Source organism: Symphalangus syndactylus, chromosome 12, assembly GCF_028878055.3.
Source record: "Symphalangus syndactylus isolate Jambi chromosome 12, NHGRI_mSymSyn1-v2.1_pri, whole genome shotgun sequence".
Lineage (NCBI taxonomy): Eukaryota > Metazoa > Chordata > Mammalia > Primates > Hylobatidae > Symphalangus > Symphalangus syndactylus.
In genome coordinates this window covers 134,254,625-134,261,014 of record NC_072441.2, presented here as the reverse complement: position 1 = coordinate 134,261,014, position 6,390 = coordinate 134,254,625, and the positions used below count along the sequence as shown (strand labels likewise).

Genomic DNA, 6,390 nt, shown 5'->3' with positions numbered 1-6,390 from the left:
TTTTTTTAGTTTAGGAACTGAGGCACAGAGATATTAAGAGTAACAAAGTAAGCCGGGCGCAGTGGCTTACGCCTGTAATCCCAACACTTTGGGAGGCCGAGGTGGGCGGATCACCTGAGGTGAGGAGTTCGAAACCAGCCTGACCAACATGGAGAAAGCCTGTTTGTACTAAAAATACAAAATTAGCCGGGCATGGTGGCCCAGGCCTGTAATCACAGCTACTCGGGAGGCTGAGGCAGGAGAATCGCTTGAACCCAGGAGGTGGAGGTTACGCGATGAGCTGAGATCATGCCATTGCACTCCAGCCTGGGCAACAAGAGTGAAACTCCATCTCAAAAAAAAATAAATAAATAACAAAGTTACACAGCTATTAAGTATTAGAGTCAGGACTCCAAAACAGATGGCCAGGCTCCAGTCCTTGTGTTCTTAACCATATTGTTCGTAGTATAAATAATAAAGTAGCCACAGAATGGTAAATCTCCAGTTCACTGGGATTTGGTGTGGTAAGACCCAACATTGAATATGGTGGTAGGAAACCATGCCTTATTTAAAATAGTCATGTTCACAGAGGTGGTAGAATAGCCCATGCATCAGAAATATCAATCAAGATCAATCAGAAATATTAATACAAGAAAAACTATGAAACAGTTTAGAGGATGTTTCATTATAGATTAAAGTGAAAGGAGGTGGAGGGATGTTGTGGGGAAATACAGCATACCTTTTAGGCAGATAGTCTAGAACAACACCGTCCTGTAGAAATCTAAAGCCAGCCACATGTGTAATATTAAATTTTCTGATAGCCACATAAAAAAATGAAACAAATGAAATGAATTTTAATTATATATTTAACCCAAAACTCCCAAAATTTTCAAAATGTAATAAAATACAAAACATCGTGAGATGTTTAACATTTTTTTTGGTACCAAGTCTTTAAAATCTAGTGTTGTATTTTACACTGATAGCACATCCCGTTTTGGTCTAGCAACATTGTAAGTGCTCAGTAGCCCCATATAGTAGTCTTTACCATATAGAGCAGTACAGAGCTAAAGTAATTTCAAGTCAAGACACACAATCCTGGGAGTCTCAGCCAAAAGTTAAGCATTTTTTTTTTTTTTGAGACGAAGTCTTGCTCCATTGCCCAGGCTGGAGTGCAGTGGTACGATCTTGGCTCACTGCAACCTCCGCCTCCCGGGTTCACGCCATTCTTCTGCCTCAGCCTCCCGAGTAGCTGGGACTACAGGCGCCCGCTACCATGCCCTGCTAACTTTTTGTATTTTTAGTAGAGACGGGGTTTCACCGTGTTAGCCAGGATAGTCTCGATCTCCTGACCTCATGATCCACCCGCCTCAGCTTCCCAAAGTGCTGGGATTACAGGCGTAAGCCACTGCGCCTGGCCTAAGTTAAGCATTTTTTAACTTCCTGATTTGCATTTCTGAAAATTTTATCAGAAGGTAAAGAGATTGAAGAGTTCTGCCCCTGGGTGTAATAAAGTTATTGACTTTTAGAGGCTGTTAGGATCCCAAGAGAGAAAGATTGGGTATAGTCAGATTTAGGAAATCGTTCATTCATCACACTCTTGAAATATTTTATGAGTGCTGGTAGGAGTCAGAATTGTGCTGAGTATCGGGGATACAGAGCAGTGTAAGACAGACATGCTCCCTATCTTTATGGAGTAAACAAGGATTGAATTAGGATAATAAGTGCTGTAAAGGAGAGAATTAGGGTGTTTAACAGTGGTTCTCAACCTACCTTGTTAAGAAATGGGGAGGCAAGGGGTCGTGAATAGGAAGACTCAGAAGAATGACATTTAAGCTGAAGCCTGAAGAGTAGGTAGAAGTTTTCTAAAAGAAGAGGCAGAGAGCATTGCAGGCAAAGGGAATAGTGAAGATCTTCAGGTGAGAAGGAGCCCAGTGGAGCCTTCAGAGAACTAAGAGGAAGCAACTCCTAGTGTGGATGCAGTATGACAATGAGAATAGCTAGCACTTATTGAATGCTTACTGAGTATCATCTGATACTCAAAAATTATCTGAAAATAAGCACTTTTATTATCCGTGTTTCACAGATGAGGAAACTGAAGCATAGAGAGTGTAAGTCTGCCAAAGCCATATAGTTAATAATCAGCAGAACAAGCAATTTATCCTAGGTGCTCTGACACTGGAATACATGCTTTTAACGGAGTGGGGATTGGTGAGAGATAAGGCTGGGGAAGATGCAGCTTGAGGCCATGCTAGAGGCTCAGGACTTTGGTGTATAGTGGTAAGAAGATTTTAGCCAGTTTAAGAGGGGGAAATAATCCACATTATTTTGTGCGAATGTGTTAACAAAAGACAGCACAAGGGTTAGAAAAGGCTGAACAAATCAGACCTTAATCACAAAGGGACAGGTACAAAAAGACAAAGCAACAAATTAATGAGATGGACCATGCCTCATTCATCCTGGTATACATGGTATGCAGCACAGTGCCTGGTAATGTTTTATTCATCTTGGTATAAATGGTATGTAGGCCTCAATAAATGTTCCAAAGAATGATAGCCTTCCTCTCCTGTTTAATTGCAACGACATCCCTATGAAGATATTCTTATCCACATGCTATCAATAAAGAAACTGAGGCCTGGAAAAATTAAGTAACTTTTCCAAGGTCACCTATATAGCAAATGATAGAATCAGATTTGAATCCAGGTCCCTGACCCCGAAACTCTACTTTGTCTTCCTTGTCAGACTACTCCAAGAGTAATGAACTTCAGACTCAAGGAGGATTAATATGAGGACTTGAATCTCCATGTGGGTGGGATGCTCTGAGAACTAATTCAGGGATTCTCAAATGTTAATGTGAAAGAATCACTTGGAGACCTTTTTAGAATGTAGATTCTGGAGCCCATCAACTTTTTTTTTTTTTTTTTTTTTGAGATGGAGTCTTGCCCTGTCACTCAGGCTGGAGTGCAGTGGCGTGATCTTGGCTCACTGCAACCTCTGCCTCTCAGGTTCATGCAATTCTTGTGCCTCAGCCAACCGAGTAGCTGGGACTACGGGTGTGAGCCACAGCACCCAGTCTGGAGCCCATCAACTCTTAATTCAGTTGGTCTGGGGTGGTGCCTGGGACTCAACGCTGTATTTTCATAAGCACTTCAGGTGATTTTTCATGCAGCTGGTCCTTGGATCCCACTTTGAAAAATACCATTCTAGCTGCTTAAATTATTTAAGTCTTCTAGTTATGATAAATTACATCTTGAAAGTGAAGAGAACTTAGAAATGATGTTTTGAAAATATAGTTGTTGAGCTGGGCACGGTGGCTCATGCCTGTAATCCCAATACTTTGGGAGGCTGAGGCAGATGGATCACCCGATGTTGGGAGTTTGAGACCATCCTGACCAACATGGAGAAACCTTGTCTCTACCAAAAATACAAAATTAGCCAGGCGTGGTGGTGCATGCCTGTAATCCCAGCTACTTGGAAGGCTGAGGCAGGAGAATCGCTTAAACCCACGAGGTGGAGGTTGCGGTGAGCTGAGATGATGCCATTGCACTGTAGCCTGGGCAACAAGAGTGAAACTCCCATCTCAAAAAAAAAAAAAAAGAAAAGAAAAGAAAATATAGTTGTTGACTTTGAAGGATCATATGTAAAGGGAGATGTTGCAAGAAGGCTAGGCAAATGTTCAGCAAATGTTCCTGATTTCAGGAAGGTGGATTCTGTAAGAACTGATTGATGAGCTAGACCTCATTGTGCCTTTGGAGAGTCAGTCCATCATTCAAAATAACCTCCAAGAAAAGGTGGGAAAAAATGGAAGCTGTACAGTAGTAAAACTTAGTGGCCTACTAACTGGTAATCGGAAGAAAGCTTTCTAATAGTCTGTGCCCTCCGTCTCGTTTACCCCCATTCTCTCCTCACTTAACAAGCCTTGCTCAACCTTCAGCATCACTTTCTCTTAAGGTATTAGCTTGAATCAGGTTACTTTGTTACTTGCTTGCTTTTTTGGGAGGAGGAGGAGGTCAGGGAGTGGGGCAGGGTCTTGCTCTGTCACCTAGGCTGGAGTGCAGTGGTACGATCATGGCTCACTGAAGCCTCAACCTCCCTGGGCTCAGGAGATCCTCCCACCTTAGTCTCCTGAGTAGCTGGGACTACAGCCACATGACACTACACCCAGCTAATTTTCATAATTTTTTGTAGAGACAGGGTTTTGCCATGTTGCCCAGGCTAGTCTCAAACTCCTGAGGCTCAAGTGATCTGCCCGCTTTGGTCTTCCAAAGTGCTGGGATTGCAGGCATGAGCCACTGCACGTGGCTGTTACTTGTTTTTGTAGAACCACATTCTTATCCTTCGGAGCACTTAGTGTGTAATTATACAATAGTTACAGTGATTATTTGATCAATGTTTTTGTCCTTCATTATAGAGTACGTTTTATGAGAGCAGGGAATGCATGTTTTTGCTTTTCATTGTATCATTAGGACCCAGCCCAGTGCCTAGCATGTACCAGGCTTTTCATAAATTTGTTGAGTGAATGCATGCATGCTTACCTTGCCTTTGTTCTTTTTGGAGTTCAATGAGGACATGATGGCACCCTGAACAAATTAGCATGGAAATCGAACTGGAGAGATTTAGTAGAAGAAGAAACAACACTCTTAAGCTTCACCATAAAATAATAGGCTGAATTTATCCAAGTGACAGGACTAATTGAATGATCGTATGTGTCCAAAAAAGCCAGCTGCATAAGGATAAAATGGGAGATGTGTTTGGACAGCAGCACAAGTGAGAAAGTCATGGAGGTTTCCTGAGCAAGTATAACCTAGGAGAATCTGAATCTATGACCTCACTTGAGTATTATGTTCCATTTTGGTCCCCATATTTTAAGTTGTAAAGTAGACCAGCCAGAATTCATTCATGGGCACATAATCTAAGATATAAAATACTGAGGAAACTTGAAACCATGCCATTTGAGGCATACTTAAAGAACCCAAAGATGTTTGTTTTAGAAAAGCAAAGACTCAGGGCTGTCATCACATGTTTAATAGACTCTCGTTTAGCAGAGGGTCAGATTCTCCCTGTGTGGCCTTACAAGGTAAAACAAAAAGTGGGTTAGATATTTTCAAGACAACAGATTTTAAGAGCAGGTCAAGATATTATCAAAAAGACAGATTCTGGCTTTTTGTGAGGACATTCCCAACTCTGCCAACTAAACAGGTATGGGCAAAAAAAACAAAAAACAAAAAAAAAAACAACACAAGTGAATGGCTGTGCGGGACTTCTGACTCAAAGAAGAGAGGTAAACAGCAACACTTTGTTATTACTAATCTGTGCATTTATACACGTTACGTTTTACAAGGTGCTTTCACACATCATTGGGCTAGCTGATATTTTTATACAGGAGGAAGCTCACCCACAGTCTTAGCTGTCAAATCACAACACTTTCTTTCCATAACACTGTTCTTTCTAAAACAAAGCTAATGGAACATAAAGCAAATCTATGAGAACCCCCATTTGCACTCCCCCAGGGTTCCAGGAACAATAAAAAAGAAGATACTGGTAAAAACATGGTAAAAACGATGTTTGTGGAAGCAAAGGAAAAACTCCAAAAATAGAATAGCTTACTTTGTCCATAAATGATTGAAAGGTGAAGTGAATAAAGGACAGGAACTCTTCAGCAACAAAAACCATGTTGATAGAAGAGTGAAAAATTAGAAATTATTGGTAACAAATTAAGAATAGCTGGAAACAGAATAAATACAGCTTGTGAGATTAGTTTTCCTTGTTCATACATGTATTCAACAGTTATTATTAGAACACTTAGTATGTCTTGGCACTGTGCTAGGCTCTAGGGTTATAGCAAGAAACAATGTATAGGCCAGGTGTGGTGGCTCACACCTGTAATCCCAGCACTTTGGGAGGCTGAGGCCGGTGGATCACCTGAGGTAGAAGTTCAAGACCAGCCTGGCTAACATGGCAAAACCCTGTCTCTACTGAAAATACAAAAATTAACTGGGTGTGGTGGCACGTGCTTATAGTCCCAGCTACTGAGGAGCCTGAGGCAAGAGAATCACTTGAACCAAGAGGCGGAGGTTGCAGTGAGCCCAGATGGCACTGCTGCACTCCAGCCTGGGTGACAGAGCGAGACTCCAATTCAAAAAAAAAAAAGAAACAATATGTAGACATGGCCTCTACCTCGCTGGATCTTCAGACTTATACAGGAAACAAACATTAAAGTATACAAATTCTTTTTTTTTTTTTTGAGATGGAGAGATGGATGGAGTCTTGCTCTGTTGCCCAGGCTGGAGTGCAGTGCCGCAATCTTGGCTCACTGCAGCCTCCACCTCCTGGGTTCAAGCGATTCTCCTGCCTCGGTCCCCTAAGTAGCTGGGACTACAGATGTGCTCTACTATGCCCGGCTAATTTTTGTAC

At 41.8% G+C, this 6,390-nt stretch overlaps 1 protein-coding gene across 14 annotated transcripts in view; it reads left to right on the top strand.

Annotated features, from left to right (window-relative positions):
* Nucleotides 1–6,390, top strand: part of SZT2 (SZT2 subunit of KICSTOR complex) — a 62,995-nt gene that overhangs the window by 1,091 nt on the left and 55,514 nt on the right. The gene's annotated exons all lie outside the window — the stretch shown is intronic.